Below are 19,038 nucleotides of genomic sequence, written 5' to 3'. Positions count from 1 at the left end.
AAAATGCAAGCATTCCACCAGGCGGCCTGCGGATATAATGATTGTTATAATGGAATCGCGCGATATATGAAAAAGTTATGTTCATAAGCCAATTAGCGTTGAAACATACGCTTGTGCAGATTTTCCGGGTATATTCCTGACAGTAAAAGCTTATCACAACCATCGCCTACGTCTACTCACGGGAGCGAGTGAGACAAAATTTATTTCTGTTCCCGGGTGATGAGATGTTAAGGTATGAAGAAATATTGATTTCCGCCAGTAATTTCTCAGCAGCTATGAGCAAGAACCAAGCTGGCTCACACAGAGCTCCCCCTTCAGCGCCAGCTGATTTTTGAGGCCTAGAGGGCCGTATTCGCATGTTATGTCTAAGGTGGTGCTATCTGGGCAACATTATTATTGCGAAAGCAATACTGCTAGCACTTTTCTGCCGTCGGTGGAGGTCGTTCCTTCGCTCCGGCGCAGGTGCGGCGCACGACCACTTGACAGCGTGACGTCACGACCAGAGAAGACCAGGGGCCCCAACTCGTCTCATCTATGGAGGCTCATTAATTTAATTAAATTATTAAATTTAATTAATAGAATAAATTAGTTAGTTAAATTAGTAAATCAATTTATAATAAATAAATTAACTAAAGACTGACTTAATTAAATAATTCATTACTTAATTAAATTTCACTTAATTCCGAAGAAGAATGTATGAGTAGTGCGGAGCGATATAATTACAAGAGAAGAAAACGCCGGAACAGAGAGAAGAGAGGCTTGCTAAAAGAAGACTGCAGTATACAGCCAAGAAGAAAGAGCAGAGCATTGTGGTGATTCGAGACGGTGACATCGTGGCTGAGCGACGTGAAGAACAAGAGATAAGAGTTGGCAAGTTCGAGTCTGCTACGAGTGATTTCGAGAAACGAAACTACCAGCAGAACCAAGCGCAACCAGGGAGCTATTGCTTTCGCAATCACTCAGGCTTAACCAGAGCTAAGCCACAGCTCCTTTTTTTTCTTTTTCTCTGCCCACACTTATAAATGTCTCTACGCAGCTCAAACTACGGCCCCTGCCTATCCCTCTGAGCATGGTTCCTCCCGCACGAGCCACTAAAACTACAAGGCCGAAGACAAAGACGAATAGCGCGATGTTTTCCTTCCATTCCACAAAATTGGAAAACACCAAAAATTATTTTACTGCTGAAAGAGGAGGGGAAGTGTTTTGATCTTGACAATATTCGGCCGATTGCTCTCACATCAAATTTGGTTAAGCTTGTAGAGCGGGTAGTTTTCAGCCGCCTCACGAGTCATATTCTGAGTCTTCAAGGTTTTAGCGAGGCTCAGATTGGCTTCCGCCGGGGGTGTTCGATTTTGACCGCGCACATAGACTTGGAGAGCCGTATTAAGGTTGCTATGAGGCAAAATGAGGCATCAGCTCTGGTTACTTTAGATATTGCAAAGGCTTACGACAGCGTTGAACACAGCATTTTGCTTCATAAACTGGCTAATGTACAACCTCCTTTGTACCTCTTTGCGTGGATAGGAGAGTTCTTAAAGAGTAGAGCGTTCTTTTGTTCTAAGGGTACGTTAACATCTACAACATACGCCCAGTCTAGAGGTGTCCCACAAGGCTCCGTTCTTTCACCGTTTTTGTTTAACATACTAATGCGTGATATCCCTATTCACCCAGCCGTCAAAGTTTATGTGTATGCGGATGATATTGCTTTTTTCTCTTCTGCCAAAGACATTCATATCCTGTACCAATTACTGCAAGAGTATTTAAATGCTCTGGAAGTGTGGCTAGACAGCATAAAGTTAACTTTAAATGTCAACAAATGTGCCGTCCTTGTTTTCCCACACGCAACCCCTCTTTACATCTCTCTGTCGTATCACTCTATCCTCATCTCGCAAGTTCATTCAACAAAATACTTGGGTATAATATATGACCCGCATTTAGACTGGCGGCCACACATTACAAGCATTGCGCTTAAGGGTGAGCGTGCCCTCGGCCGGTTGGTGAGGATCAGCAACAAAAAATTCGGTATGCGAAGAGACACTCTACAACTTCTTTATAAGACCTATGTACGGCCAATCCTTGAATTCGGCTCCGTTCTCTTTTCTGGGTGCCCAAAGTACAAGCGTGAACCCCTGTTTGTTATGGAGCGACGCGCTCTGCGCCTTTGCTTAGGTCTGCCTAAATCAGTAGCTAATGCTGTGTTGTACTTGGAGGCGCGGATACCTGATCTCAATTCCCGGTTTGAGCTTATCACTGTGCGGACATTTCTATGGTCTTTGGAGCCTGTTCCTGGATTGGCTAACCCTATATTTACAACGAACCCAACTCTCTTCTTTGGTACTCCCTGCCCTCGGTATAAGCTCCCTCAGGTGGCGTTCACTAACTCCCTGCTGTCAAATATTTCTGTATCAATGAGATCTTTAGAACTAGTCAACCACAGGCGGGCTGACACGGCAGTCTTCTTTGACAACACCCTCCCAAGGAATGCTAAGAACCTGCCCGCCAATATGTTAAATGGGCTTATAGAGGAGTACCTAGACAATTTTCCTAACCATATTGCCGTCTATAAAGATGCCTCCGAGAAAAATGAAAAGGCCGCTATTGGTATTTACTCAAGGGCTCTTTATTGGAGCTACTCATTTCGGGCCCCTGACTATACCCCTATTTTTGTAGCTGAGTTTCTGGCCATTGAGTTGGCCTTAATAAGGATTCCCTGCAGTATCACTCGGGTTATTATACTCTCAGACAACCTTTCTGTTTTGGCAGCGCTCGAAACCTCGAGTGATACTCCTATGAGCCGTTCCCTTCAATTTTTATTCCTCCACATGTTACAGAAGTACGCTTTCACTGGGTCCCTGGGCCCTGTGGCATTGTTTCTAATGAGAGGGCTGATTTTTTAGCAAAGTCTGCCCTTGATGGTCCTATTGTCCCTTTCGTCCCAAATACTGTTTACTTGACTCGAGCACGCTTTCAGCGATTCCAGCGTTTCCACACCTTGAGCCATGAGACTCTCCTCGCTGCAGCGGATTTTCAACACCTCGCATTTCCTTGGAGTGCGCGGATGTGCAGTTGGAGGCAATGTGAGGTGTCCATTTTGCGCTGCAGGATACCGCGGCTAAATCTTTATTCATGCCGATCGGGGCTTTCGATATCCAACCTTTATGATTCTTGTGGCGAAATTGAGTCTATAGAACATTTTTCCCTCTCCTGCCGGCGGCTCGATGCTCTCCGTAGAATTTACTTGGAAATCCCCCTCACTCGGCTTGGGCTTCCTCTATCTATTCCGATTCTCTTATCCTTCGGGGCAAGCGCCAAGGGATATGCCTTGAAACCAGTGTTCGATTCTATTCACGATTATATAATTTCATCTGGTAGATTCCTCTGCTAGAATGTGAATTCACAACTTTTCTTTCTCCGCATTTTTTGTTTTGTACAAATTCTAGCTCTGCGTCCCAAAACTTTAAATTTACTCCATTCCACGTACATGAGTGCGTTTGTATCCGCTATGCACCCTGGTCAATCCCCGCCGTGGGTATGTGCCATTCAGCCCAAGGACATCATCATCATCATCATCATCATTTCCACCTCCATAAACGCTCCTGTTTCCAGCAGTTGACCGGCTGTGTCTTCGGCACTTCCCCGTAGTGGGTATATGCCATCTTTGTTTGATGCCAACCAACCAACCATTCCAACTAGTTTTTGCCAAACTACGCTCCATTTCATGCAGTTTCTCTGATCTGGCCAGCTGGCGCAATACGGGGCACGCCTACCTGCTCGCGCCATGGCGCGATCACGCCGGTCGCTGCGCAGCGAGCGAAGGGTGCGCCCACGCGTTTTGCATAGCGCGCTTTGCCTATCGTTGAGTTTCGCACGGTTGCGCATTTACTTTTGCGGGTACTCGAAATTTTTATGGCCCCCAAAAATACAACACTTCTTTCGAGTGATATTTGTTGCCGGTTTGGTAAAATGTGGTCAACTTTAAAAAATGGGCAAACGGGTTGAAAACGAGCGCCCTCGCGTTATTAGTACGGGCGCGTAATTTTCAATACTGCCGGGAAAAGAAAAAGGCGAAGCGTGAAAAGCTCAAGGACTAGAGACTTGTGCATCGAACACTCCGTCACCTGCTCTTGTGAAAACGCGCATTGCACAAGTGCAGTGACGACAGGGGAGTGCGCTTTTCAAAGCGACCAGGAAAGAAGTTACGAGGAACTTTAGCGGCTAAAGTGGTGAAAGGCGAAAGCCTTAGTGCTGCATTCTGCTACGCGAGTGTTCACTTCACATTGTGTTGGTGCATTAATTAACTACCAATTAATGACGGTTAATCTTTGCCTCTAGGAGAGGAACGCGACAGCGTGTTGTAGCGCTGCCAGGGAGCCCACGGAACCCCACGACCCGTTCGGCGCGATGCGTTGCCCTTTGAACGCAACGCTTTTTGAGGAAAGGAAATGGCGGTGTAAAACTCTGTCTTCTCGGTGGGCACCTGAACCGCACCGTTCAGGAAGGGAGGAAGTGGAGTGAAAGAAGAAAAAGAAAGGGTGGCCGTAATGGAGAAAATGAAAATCGTATTTGAGGAAAGGAAATTACACAGTAACTGTCTGACATACCTCGGGGGACACGAGTCGAAAATTGTATTTGAGGAAAGGAAAAGGCGCAGTAACTGACTCACATATTTCGGTGGACACCCGTCAAATTTCGCGTGCGGTGACGTCACGGCCATTTCGACCAATCTGAAACGCGGACAAATTTGCTAACACGTCTTGGTCACGACAGTATTTCATTTTCATTTATTTCATTTATTGATCCCTTAAAGGCCCGAAGGCATTACATAAGGGGGGGGGGGGCATATTGGTTTCCAACGGCGATGATGGGAACATGCATAACAATAAAAAGAACAAACATACAAACAAACACAAAAGGGATTGCAGTCATATCAGGGTTTCCCAGCAGGTGATACATCATTTAATAAGATATGTCAAGCAATACTCGCTACAAAGAGCGGAGAAGTGATCAAGATTTATGTGAGGTGAATTTTTATTTTCTTGCGGAATGTTTTGTGATCAGTGCATGCAGCGATGTCGTTAGGCAGTGAATTCCATAGTGCTATTGCGTTGGGGAAAAATGAGTTGTTGTAAGCTGACGTGTGGCCACTGATGCGTGCTATCGGGTTACCGTGACTAAGCCGGGAGGACGTTCGTAGTGGGGCGGTTAATAGAGCGTGCCGTGATCTTGTGTTATGATAAAATGTATGAAGTAAGCATAGGCGAGAAACGACGCGGCGTGATTCCAGTGTTGAGAGACGGAGGGACTGCTTGAGGGCGGTGACACTGGCTTCTCTTGAGTAACATGAAGTGATGAACCGAGCTGCACGATTTTGGATTGATTCCAATTCGATGGTGAGATACGATTGCCATGGGTGCCAGATGGATGATGCATACTCTAATTTTGGCCGCACAAATGTTTCATACGCGAGTTGTTTTATGTTAGGGGATGCAGATTTCAGATTCCTTCTCAGGTAGCCAAGTGTGCGTGAAGTGTCGGAGCAAATGGTTCTAATGTGGGTGACCCAAGAAAGTGTTGATGTGAGATGTACACCTAGATATTTGTAAGATTTTGCAACGGTTATAGGGGCTGATGAAATGCTGTAAGTGTGATTCGTCAAGGTGTGTTTGTGAGTGAAGGACAACGATTTGCACTTAGTAAGATTTAAAGGCATCTGCCACTTTTCACACCATGATGCAATAACGTCAAGGTCCTGTTGCAAAGTGAGGTTATCGGTTGGGCTACTTATTGCATTATAGATGACACAATCGTCCGCAAAGAGTCGCAATTTGCATTGAATATTAGAGGGCAGGTCGTTGATGTATATTAAGAAGAGTAATGGTGATAACCCGGCCCCTTGAGGGACACCAGATGTTACATCTGTTAAGGGTGACTGGATGTTATTGGCGGATGTGAACTGCGAGCGTCCTTTTAGAAAATGTTCGAGCCAGCATATCAGATTAGCAGGAATTCCCAGGAACGAAAGTTTCGCAAGCAGATGGTTGTGAGGTACGCGATCAAATGCCTTCGAGAAGTCTAAGAAGATTGCATCGATTTGGAGGTTATCGTCTATGGCCTTAAGGATGTCTTGGGTGAACTCTGCCAGCTGGGTTTCGCATGAAAATGATTTCCTGAAGCCATGTTGATGAGGATAAAAGAAATTAATTGAATCAAGGTGAGACATTAAGCTTGATGATATAATGTGCTCTAGAAGTTTAGAAGATATGCTAGTAAGGGATATTGGACGATAGTTAGCTGGGCATGCGCGATCACCTGTTTTGAAAATGGGAACAATTTGTGCTATCTTCCAATCGTCAGGAATGATTCCGGTGTCTAAAGACTGGGTAAATATTAGGTGTAGTATCTGGCTTGATAATGATAGAGTGTTTTTAAGTAGTTTACTGTTTATTTGGTCACATCCTGCAGATGATGAGAGCTTGAGTGAACTGATTAATTTGGAGATTCCTTCGGGGCTAATTTGAATTTCCGGCATTTCTTTTTGACTATTGGTTTGCAAAACTGTGGGTGTAGAATTGCTGACAGGCGAAAACACAGATGAGAAGTAGTCATTTAAAAGTTTTGCGCATTGATTAGTATCAGCTGGTTCGCCATCAGGTCCTACAAGATCGAATCGATTAGATTTATGTTTAGGGGAGAGGATACGCCAGAATTTGGTGGGATTTGTTCTGAGAATGGATAGCAAGTCAACAGAGAAAAATTTATCTTTCGCAGCACTCAATTCATTTAAATATTTACTCGCGCAGGCGTGGTATCTTTCCCATGCTTCTTGTTTTTGGCTTAGTTTAGCGGAACGATAAAGCCGTTTTTTCCTACTAAGAAGGTGCTTCAAGTTTTTGTTAAACCAAATATTGTTGGAATCCGATTTGACGACAATGGTTGGGATGTACTTATTTTTTAGTCGCAGCATTGTTGACTTGAAACTTTCCCAGTTTTCGTGAACTGTGTTGGTTAGATAAGAAGCTAGGAAGTCGGTGAAAAAGAATGAAAGTTCCTTATTTTGGAATCGAAGTTACCTCGCTTATAGTCGGTGATTAATTTTTTTCGTAGGTGATCGCCTGTTGGAATGTAATGACGTGCAAATGTGCAGAAACATGTGATCGCTGAGGCCGGGAAGCAGAGTTACACTGTGAATGTTGTCTGGGCAAGATGTCAGTAACAGGTCAAGAGTGTGAGTACCTCTTGTGGGGTGTGTGATGGCTTGATACAGGTTGAAGTCCAGTGTTAAGTCAAGAAATTGTTTCGATTCTTTGGAAGGTGAATGACTAGATACAGAGAGGGAAGCCCAGTTTATATGTGGATAGTTAAAATCACCGAACAGAAAGATGTTCGAATTCAAATATGTGTTTTTAATCGCTGTTAATGCGTCATGAAGGGAGTCACAGAAGGATGAATCGCTGTCTGGTGGCCTGTAGCAAATGCCCAATATTTCTTTCAATCCGAAGTTGTGCACGCATACCCAGGTTAGTTCTAGTTTGGTGTCGTGACAGATGAGTGATGATGATAGGGTGTTTCGGATGGCGATAAGCACTCCTCCGCCCCTCCGTCCGCGCCGATCACGACGATAAAGAACGTAGTTCCCGTTTGAAGGGAGAATTTCAGTATCTTTCACGCCTTCGTGTAGCCACGTTTCTGTTAGTAGGACAATGTCAGCACCAGTGCCGTCGATAAGGCTGTGCAGTTTATCTCGTTTTGGTAAAATGCTCCGTATGTTAGTGAAGACGATATTGAGATGCTTGGAACGTGAAGGGTGGGGGCGATTTAGTGGCGTAGCATGTTTTGCGGGGTGTCAATCGGTGCTTTGTGATGGTTTGTTGGAGAGCTGCTCGGATTGAGCACGACCAGCTGGCTGTTTTGCAGACTCAATTACGCTATCAGACACAGGGTCGTACACATAGCATTTATGCCCTACATGAAGCTTGTCAACGTTTAGCTTGAATGCGCATTTTTTAGGCCGAATAAACTGTATCAATTTAGAGCGAGCGAGACGTGTGGCAAAAACAAAATCTTCTCTGATGGCGTAACTTGTATCTTTCAGTTTGGGACCGCAGGCTAGGATGGTGTCTTTGGTTTTAAAGTGTGCTAATTTAACAATGATAGGACGTTTTTTTTCATCATTAAATTTACCTAAACGGTAGGCACGCTCGATGCTGGTGGGGTCTATCTCGATGTCAAGTTCATTCGAACAGAATGACAAGACTTTTGTTTCAGATTCTGCCCAAGATTCATTTTCAGTGTCTTCAAGGCCTAGGAAGAGCAAATTGTTTCGTCGCATTCGATTACTGGTATCAATACTTGCGGCCTTTAAGACTGCTATTTCATGTTTAAGTTCCCCTGTTTCGTTCAGGCTGGTGTGTGTGCTCAAGTTCTGTTGGGATGTTTCCAGCGCAAGCACGCGGTTTGTTAGTGAGGATATTAACTTTTCATTGGTTATTTGGGTAGTACGTAGCTGTTTGAGTATGAGCCATTAAAGGCTTTCGCCTTAAAAATAAACTCGGAGGACTTTCTAAAAGATTGAAAACCAGGAGCTGGTGTGTCGAAAATGGTCTTCTACGCTTCTGAAGACTTGAAAATTGAACCCGCGCATTTATTCTCAGTGTTCCCACGCTATGTGAGTGACTGGTTCGGCGCCCGTGCGCTAACGGTCAGGTGCCAAACATTTGTCGAACAAAACGCACAGTTGACTGTGGAATGGGAACTATAGGTTTTAGAGGACACGGAATAACGTCGGGGAATGGAGGAACGCTTGTAAATCATTGGCAGTTCTCATCTGATATGTGCTGCATCAACGTTCCGCTTGGCAGGTTCGTAAAATGATATTGTTCTTCTTTTTGCAGGTTTTGTAAGGTTCATCAGAGTGACATCTGCTCGTAGTTTGCATTTTTCAGCGGACGGTGCCCGTAGGGAGCGACCATCACTGGTACGCTCTTTGTTGCCCTCAGCAATGGACGCACAGGAAACGCGGGCCCAGCTTAGTGATGTGCAAAATGGGGACGGCTTTTGTATCGATTGGTTAATATGTCTATTGGGAACCTGCGCTCAAGTGGAAGTGGAAGAAAGTGGAAGAAAGAAGAAAGCCATACAGCCTTCCGCATTTTCTTCCTCCGCAAGCTATGCGTGGACATTTAGACACGCCGCATTGGAAGCCTCCGAGATAATTTAAACTGTGTAGATTATTGGGCGTGCCCTGGCATCGCATAAACCATGCATATTTTTGCATTTCGCCCGCATCGAAAAGGAGCGCAGGTAGGGCCGCAGTTCGGTGTCGTCACCTCTGGCTCAGCAACCAAACGCCATATGTACTTAGCCACCAATATCGCGTGTTGCGTAAATCAGAGAAAATCGAAAAAAAATTCTCTCGTCCTAACCGCAAGTTTGTTCGGGCTCAAATTTCGCACAGAGGTTGCATTTGGTGGTCAGTTTTGTTTTATACATCATTTACGTGGGGTACTTGCCTGATTCGGTAAGAATTATTTGGAAATTCCCGTCGTCTGCGGCGACGGAGAACCAAAACCGAAATGCTTCGCAGCAGTGGAACCCGTGGCGCCATCTCGCACCCACCGGAGAAACTCAGCTGTGCTAAGTTGGTGACCAAATTATCTTTGCTTGGTGCTCTCTGCTGCGAAGCAGCGCAAGACATCACCGAAAAATACGATCGTACAGCGATCAAGAGTAGGCCATGCCCATGACTTGGCTACGCGAGTCCAACTCCACCCCACCGCCACCCACCCCGGTAGAGGGCTCGTTTCATCGGTGGTTCCGAGATGGCGCCACGGGTTCCAAAGCTGCGAAACATTTTGGTTTTGGTTCGCCGTCGAAGCAGACGATGGGGATTTCCAAATAATTCTGACCGAATCAGGCAAGTACCCTATCTAAATGCAGTATGAAACAAAACTGACCACCAAATCCAACCTCTGTGCGAAATTTGAACTAGAATCAACGTGCGGTTAGGCCGAGAGAATTTTTTTCCGATTTTCTCTGATTTACGCAACAGTCGGTAAATGGTGGAGAATACTAAAATGGCTTAGGGCTTCTGGGAGTTTAACATCCAAAAGTGTCTCAGGCTATGTGTATGGGGACGCTCTAGTTAAAGGCTTCGGAAATTTCGACCACCTGGGGTTCTTTAGCGTGCACTGACATTGCACAGTATACGCGTCTCTAGAATTTCGTCTCCATCATAATTCGTCCGCTCCGGCCTGGTTCGAACCCACGTCTTTCGGGTCAGCAGCCCAGTGCCATTACCACTGACATGACCACTGTGCGACAGGGTAGCACAAGAAAATGATACTGGTTTTGGTGACAGTTTGGTGACCGACTGGCAGGGTTAGCATGTTTACTGAGAATTAAAAAAATATATCGAAATCCTGCAATAGACGGCTGTGCTGCGAACACGCTTTAACTGCTAAGCTCCTCGAAAAAAGTCCCCTAACCAAAGCGCTTTAAAGTGGGGGATCCTTTCGTACTATCGAGGAATGCTTGTCCGAGTAGTGCGTGCAAGGAGACTCCGTCGATTTGCATGGCTGTGGCACGCCGCAGCCTTTTTCGGAAACAATACAGCAATGACTGGACCAAGTGGCGCAGGTGGTTGCCGGGTTTTTATGCACAGAAAAGTGCATTTGAAAGCCGTATAATTTTGCTTTCCTGTAATGACGGAATCAAACGGTATGAATTATAAGATGAAATTTCTTTCTCGAAACTGAAAGGAAAGCTGAACTTGTTTTTATTACCCAGTGAGTTTAAAAGCCGCCAGCAGAGCGCTTTACGTCGTCAGTCTGCTCCGTAGCTAAGAATGAAATCTTTTATGTCGCATACCCTAGTTATTACTGCCGGCAGCAGCTAGCCGTGGTGACTTAGTGGCTATAGCATTCGGTTACTGAGTCCAAGGACGCCGGAATAAATCCTGGCCATGACAGCAGCATTTTGATGGAGGTGAAATGCAGCAGGAGGAAAAAATCTCTGCCTCTCCCGTAACCAAGAGTAGAGTAAGGATGAAATGTTTACGGGTATAACACATGGTACTAGTCAAAATCATGAAATGGGTCTAGTGTTCAACACACCACACCGCACTCTTCTTGTTGCGTCGAAGCGATCGCCTGAAATAGAGCGGGCTTAGATAAGCAGCCGCGAACCGTGGCGGCCTTGTAGCTTTTGGGAGCGGCCGCATAATCATGGCGTTGCCGGCAGGGGCGAGCAGTCTTCTGCTGTGGCGTATCCATGGAGGAAAGAAGGAAAAGAGGAGAGGCTGTACGTCACATTTTTTGAAGCCGGAAGCGAGGGCTCCGCCATGACACTTGGCCGTTTTCTCAGCCAATGGCATGCCAGCGCCGCGAAGATCAACGCGAGCGGCGCGAGCAGACGATTTCGCGCCGCGCCAGGCTGTCGGCAGCTGTCAGACACGGCGGAAAGTGAGACTTCTGCTCCCATTGACAACAAAGACGCTGCGATGCCCAGCTGCTGCGTTCCTGGGTGTCGGTCGCGCACGCCAGGACAAGAACCGGGCGTCACTTTCCACACGTAAGTATACTGCATTTTGTTTTCGTATTTAATTGACTGCGTAATGAGTAAAATGCATGCTCGCAGAACATAACGCACGACACGGCGTGAACGTGGTATTCGTACCGCCCCGGCCTTATTGGTGGCTCTTTGTCCGAGTGCAGTGAATAATTGTTTTCAAACAGGTTTCCGAAAGATCCAGAGTGAAGGAGGCAGTGGACTGAGGCCGTTAGACCAGGCAAAAGCGACTGGGAACCAGCAAAATGGACCTCCGTATGTTCAAAACATTTTCTGCCCGAGCACTTCGATCGGATGTCGCCGCTCGTAGTTCGTATACGTGCGGATGCCGTCCCCCTTCAGGTGAGGAACCACCTCAATACATTCTCAAGAGATTGGAAAGAAATGTTCTTATTGAGAAGGTGTATAGCTTGACTGCATGTATGCTTTCAATATGACGTTGTAGGTGTTCATGCAAGAAATAGAATGATTTGCGAATAAATGGCTTTAGCTAGACGTTATGATCGAGTAGCGCGGCTACAGTATTTCCGCAGTGATTAAAAGGAATTGTGTCATTACTGCTAAACTGGCTGCGGTTTATATATGGCTCTGATGAAATTCTGCTTACTGTACATGATTTTTTATTTATTAGCTTACGCACTCCCTCATTAGAAGAAAATAAAAAGAGATACTTGTCATCTTTAGCATCGAGCACATTCTTTGGGGCATCATTTCCATTTGATATTATTACTTGTAGTGCGCAAATGTTTGCGCCTAGCAGTAATCTGTATGGCGGTGCATTTTTTTGTTGTTATCTCGGCCATAGCGCCTGGGAAGTGTCACTGTTTTATAACTAAGAGAGCACTGTGATTCCTTAAAACTATAGTTCGTTTACAAAGGAGATCATAAAGAAGTTCCATAAGGCATATAGAGCACCGTACTTATTTGCTCGCGTAATTTGCGCACGTTTTTTCTTTAATTAGGGCTCCAAAAAGAGGGTGCGCAATTTACGCGCAAGCGAGTCATCCGAACACGTCCTAAAAAAAAAAGGTTGGCACCCCTCGCTGGCAAACAAAAAGGTTGACTCGTCCGCCCCGCCCACGCTATGTAGCTCCCCGCGGGGTGGCATGACGGCACGTGCTTAGCTCAAAGCAATAAACGCGCAAAGATTCAATCGCGAAGTCGGCAGTGGGAGGAGATAACGGGCAATAAAACGGGGCCCTTGCGTGTGGCCCGGCTCACTAGCGGCAAACCGTATAGCAAACGGTACGGTAGTTTTGGATTTGGGAAGCGCGCAGCTGTTCGTCCGGGATAGCGACCGCCAGCGCGAGCAAGCCGGGTAAACTGCGCAGAGTTCGCACCCGCGTATACATGCTGGTGGTCTGGTTCAGCATAGTGCGCAAAATGTGCGAGTATTTTTTTTTAATCCGGTTAAATGTTTGAACTTTTTGGGGTGCACAATCTAAGTGCGGGCGCAAATTACACGAGTAAATACTGTAAATGTCTGACTTTGTCAAAATAAAATTCTATTCAAACGGCCGCTCACAATTTAGAGTACATTATAACCTGTCATACTGATTATTGAAAAGAATAGCTTTGTAATGTGAATGCGTCATGTACACCACCGACTTAGGCTCATGCTTGATGGCAGTCACTGTCAGTTTTTTCAAGAGTAATCAGGGCTTTGATTTAGCTTGATTGCTACTGAATCAACCAGAAATTACCTGCTTCCTAAAATCAGATTTTTGTCTTTTGTGGTAAATGAACGATACGCACATTTTCAAAAAGAAGTCAGTTAAGTAACATCAGCAGTACATGTCCAGAGTGCAAATGCTAGTTCTTGTTCATGAATCTATGTGCTGTAGCTTCACAGATGGACATGTACTATTGGTCACTGATGTTCAAGAATAAAGGCTGCAGTTAGCAGTCTCCCAGAGCTTTCTTTAGCGTGCCTGCATTACTGTCCTTTAGGGTACTGGGTGACTGAAGTATCGTATTTTGTAAAAATATGGAGTGCATGTTTTTCATACTATAGAAGCCGGAATAATCAAGAGAGTAATTAGTGTACCATGCTTACAATTTTAGTTCTAGATATTCAACACAACAGAAGGTGATTTTGGCCTTTCAAACTAGTAGTGTCAAAAGGGGGTGATCATCCCACTGCACGCAGCAACAGAGTAAGCACTAGCATATATGTTCTAGCATATAAGGGGATTCTTTACCACCCAACATTTTTAAGAGCAAAGATTTTGTGAAAGGACTAGAAAGCCATATTTTGCATACTTAACATATCCTGGTTTCCTTCCAGAAGAGTTATTTGTGATGCATTTTGCATTCATATCATACATAAGGTGTGTTGTTGCCATTTATTACCCAATGTTAGTTTTATCATATAGTTGTTCTTTTAAGAAATGTGTTGTTTCCCATGGGTTCTTCCTCGCATTGTATATGTTCTTCTTGTTGTTTTGTATGCCCATCCTGCTTGGGCCAAAACATTGGCCTGCAGTATATGTAAATAAATAAAAAATATATGTTTTGCAACCTGCAACAAATTCATGTTCTTAAATGATGAAAACACTTTTCCACATGCACTTGGTACATATGCATACAGAGGAAAACCTTATCATTCTACCAGCCGCAATTTGTATACTATCTTAATCATTCTTTAGCTGTCATCATGCCTTAGTTGTGCACAGCTCAAATGCCCGTCTTATGTGCAGACTATGTTGGTTGGCTCGTGGTTTTGACAAGTATAAAACAGCATGTGCACACAAGTACCACATAGCACACAACAAACAGAACAGAAAACTATGCTATTTCTATACTGTTCCAGGCTAGGCAGATAAGAGTCGAATACAACAATGCAGCAATAGAAGTAGTGTCAGCAGGGCACTCTTTCTTTGCATATATTACAGAAAGGAATACATGAAGCAGAAGGGAGGGAAATGATTCACTTTTTCCACCAGCTGGGACAACTGTTACCAATTTTTCAAGTCACTTCCGCGCAGGGCTCCAATTACTTTGCATCTACATTGCTTAAATTTTATCAACTTTGCGATGCAGAAACAACTACCAAGAAATGAAAGCTTTCACACAATTGGGCAAGAACGGTCCACAAATATTTTTCTGTCTCAAAGCCCTCATTTACTGCCTTCCTATATGTTTTTACTCTCTCTCTGATCGAATAGTTCATGGTTGCAAAGTGATGTAATTCAGTTGTGCATTTCTTCTTCTTTCTATATATTTGTTGAATCCTTTTTATGTGTGTTCTCCTTCCATACATGAGTGTTATCACTTCTGTTAAAAGATTTTGCTTGCTTCACGTAGCAAGCTATGTTTTGTAATAAGTGTTGTGCTGTATCAAACATTTTTAAGACTCATAATTTGATTTTCCAATAAAGTACAAATTTTGGACTTCACTAATGCGTTTAATCAGCTGAATGCAAGAAAGTGCAACTCGGCGAGGTGGTCGCAGGTCGACTCGGCATCTCGGTAAACGGTAAGTTGCGAGGTACAGTCTTTGTAAAAAGTTTAGAGCCCAGGGGGTTCACTTCCAAACTTTATAATGGGACTCCAGGAGCATTCATGTATGTCTTACCTATTGCAGGAGGCAGTAGCAGAAATCTTCTTATGTCCAGGAAATTTGGAGCGCTAGATATCCATTAAGAACGACAGAGTGTGGCTAAAAAGAAAACCCCCCTGGGCTCCAAACTTTTGACAAAGGCTGTACACTCAATCTTACAATGGCATGGCCTTACACTTCACCACCCTTAAGCGCAAATGTTTTAAACCTAACACTGCGCATCCTAAACCCGGCTATGTGTCCTTACGCTCGCACAACAGCACTCGATCGAGACAGCCGCGCGGATCGCTCGATCCACAGGGTCCATGTCGGAGAAAACTTGCACGCAGTTGACATATCGCTCGCACAGCGTACAGTAAACAGATATGATACGCTTCAGACTGCTTCGCGTATCGCTTTGCTGACGGATACCATTGGATGCGGCGCGGCTTTCTTGGCACTGTACGCTTCGGTGAGCACAGCGCGGCCCACGCATATCGGTCGCCAACAATTGTGACCGTCATGCACAGGGGAATGTAGACGGAACGGGTATACTTACAAGGACACGGTCTGGAGGAGTTTGTATTTATTCGTGATTAAAACAGCGCGGGAAAAATACACAAAAATGAAGGAACACGCAGAACATGTATACATACACAAAACAAGCGCCGACTCGCAAATGGCTTTTTCTTCCCTCGCTGCTGTAACCATATAAACCAGCGTGTCACCGTCGTCTATCGCTTTATGAGCCGTCGGCACTGTAAATTTCTCCTTGGAACAAGACTAGCAGCGTTGAGGGACGCAACCGCACAAAACGCGAAGCCGAAAAAGAATAGCGAAGCTGCAGCGCCAAGCCTTTTCAGAGAAAGCTGTCGCGGGCTTCCAAAACAACCGCTTTCGTCAAGATGGCATCCTGAATGAGCTAAGCGCACAGCAATGAAGACCGGCACCGACTACAGGCCTCTGGAACTTTGTGCCTCCCGCGGACCACAACGATTGAATAAAAAATTACCGACGATTACGTTACTTCCTAATGCGAAATTTCAGCGCAGCAAATAAGCTGTTTCACCTTTTCGACAGATTGAGGCAAAGAAATCGAGCAACACATGTATGCGCTATCACAGAATTTTTTTTTTATTTTTCACACGTATTCGCAATTTCGACTCGGGCGGTGCACATATACAGATCCGGCGCCACCGATCTGGCTCTCTGATTGCCACCGCACAGGGGTTGCATTGGAGGAGGAGCGAAGAAAGGAATTAAGTTCGAGCCGGCGCTTTGACAACCGGAGACTCGCAAGAAGAGGGGGGAGGGGGGCGGCGTGTACACCCAACGGCAAACGATGGGGGCAGAAGCGCGCGCAGCAAGCGGACAACACGATAAAGGGAGGAGGGAAGAGATAGCAGCGACTGACTGATGCCGCTGACGCCGATAGCGCTGGGGGGATGAAATGGGGGCGGAGCTGGTTACGAGGCCGACGCCGACGACGACGCGAAACCCAGGAACGGACGCCAAAGAGCTGCGCTCTAAAATGCGAATTTCCAACTCTACTCGACCGGCTCTGCCGACGTGGGTGATGCGTGAAGCAGACGACGCCGCTGCGCCCAACGCTGCTATTGGCTGCGCCGCCGCCCAAGGAATCAGTAGGCCTTGCGAAACCACGTGACTTCCTGCACGTTTTTTGTAACGCGGCTCGGATAGCGAGGTCCTCTCCTATGGTTTCATTCCTCCATGGGCGTATCACTCGCACAGCGATCGCTTTCGGCAAGACGCTTCCTAACTCTCCTTTCATCAGGCTCCATTCGTCGGCTTAAACAGCTGTGACGGTGGCGGCAATGAAATGCAGGACGATGCAGAAGCGTACGCGGACACGACGAGACGCAGGCCTGACAAGAATGTATCTGCAGCGCGTTCGAATAGTCCGCGAGCGTGTATACATCTGCCAGCCAAAGGGGGAACCTTCATGAGCTGAAGGCCCAGCAGCCGCTCTTTTACATGCGTGAGTGTGGGACCGCAGCGCCATCTTACGGGACGGCGCGGAAGCGCGGCCCTCTCAGAGAGTCCCGTTAAATCTCGTACGGTGACCGGATGAGTGGAATTCAGTGCCCGGATGTTGGCTCTCGGTCTCGGCGTGACGTCACCACACTGCCGACAACGGGAGCTAAAAGCATTTCATGCTTAAAAACGTTATTGGTTCAAAAAAAAAATAAGAACGAAACTTGGCACGACGATAGATGATCAAAAGAACTTGCTTCGTGTTATGACTTCGCTGGCTCGCTTGAGGGCACGGCGTTGGACAGCCATGTCCGAGCCGAGCAGCGCGATCTCCCACTGCTCAAAAGTACTAAGTGGCGGTTCTGCTTTATGGAGATCAGCGGGGTAAGCACATAGGATGCTGGGTCTATCAGCATGTTGACCGCGGAGGCCGCCGTCGGACCTATAGCTACCAGGAAACATGGTGGCATACTGGGCCGACGTAGGGAAAGAAAGTGCTTGATGCGGCTATGAAAGGACTGTTTAAGATTTTGCAAGGCGAACAGCGCAAAAAAAAAGAAAAATATTGGTGCTTAGCGACCCCTGGTGGAGCGGATGATCAGCACTAGCAGGGTCGCCATTGTGCTTTTCCGATTGTTGCACTTCTTTTGAACGATGATGTCAAGCGAGAGGGTTGTGTGGTTGTGTTCTTCTTGGGAAGGTTATACCGAGTGCTTTATAGTGTGGTAAATGTGTTGGCACGGACTTGAGCCACTCCTCGTGCAGCGCGTATGCGGGCATCGTCTCGAGAGCGTTCGTCCCCTGTTCGACCCACCGCAGGTTCTTCGCTCTGGCCTTCCGCATACGTGCAGCGTTGGCACGCTTTGCCCAGCCTGCATCTATGGCTCTGCCGCAAAGCGAGTGGTGCGCGCGTCACCGCTGGAGGCTTTGTCAGAACTGCGGCGGCTGCTACTGCGCAGGTGTGCAGGGTGCCGTGCCATGCAATCATCCTTCGCCTCACGCTAACTTAGTCGCCATCAGATGAGGGGTCGATGTAAGCGCGAGGCACGGGCTATGCGCTCGGGGTATGCACGTCATCACATGATCCTGTGGCCGCGTAGTATGCTAAATGAGGGCGACGGTGACGACGCGGAGGCCGTGTACCTTGGCTTTAACATCTAGCCCTGTAAAACTCACCGGTGTGCTGTGTCATGTTAGGACACGATAAAGCAACTCAAGTGGTCGACATTAATTGTGCGTCGTCCACTACGGCGTCTCAGGCCCCAAACGTTCATGTTTCGGATGCAAACTCTACCTACCACTAGCACTGCTGGCAGTTACACAACCAAGTCAAAGTTAAAGCAGTATACTGCTTGTAAGAACTGTAAACCCTGTAAAAACTGAGCAACACTCTCTAAGTAAACGTCTAATTAAAAAAGGGCGACCGCCATGCTTCAGCAACTTCATGCAGAAAGTTCGAATAGGGTGCCATGAGCGTTGCAACACGCCGTGAGCGGACGTTACGTTTGCACTGAACTTCCAGTGCACGCGTGCCCCATGTTCTTCTTTCTGGTGTTGTTTGCGAAAATAGCACTGGAATTCCCCGCGCTGCAGGGAACAAATTTTTCTTCTTGCCAAAAATAGGTAAGGCTTCGGTCGTCTCGATCGTGACTACGAAACCGCGCCATTGACTCTAACTGCGAGATTAATCAAAAAAGTGTAATTGTTGTTTCTTAGCTAGGTAATTAGCATTGCTTTAAAAGTTACGTCTGCCACAGCTTACAGTTTTTTTATCAAAATATTTGTTTCGAGCACACCATTTCTAGGCAGTTTTTGAAACTCCTCGATGGAATGCGCGCGATATTGTACGTGCCTTCCGGTAAAATTGTTTTTAGTCGGCGCTTGTCTTGTGGGCTCACACTCAGGCTGCGCCTTTCGCGCAGCTTGACTGCAATCTT

The sequence above is a fragment of the Amblyomma mixtum genome, chromosome 3, assembly GCF_055824585.1.
Source record: "Amblyomma mixtum isolate Tamu chromosome 3, ASM5582458v1, whole genome shotgun sequence".
Classification (NCBI taxonomy): domain Eukaryota; kingdom Metazoa; phylum Arthropoda; class Arachnida; order Ixodida; family Ixodidae; genus Amblyomma; species Amblyomma mixtum.
Note: the sequence above shows the minus strand (reverse complement) of the source record.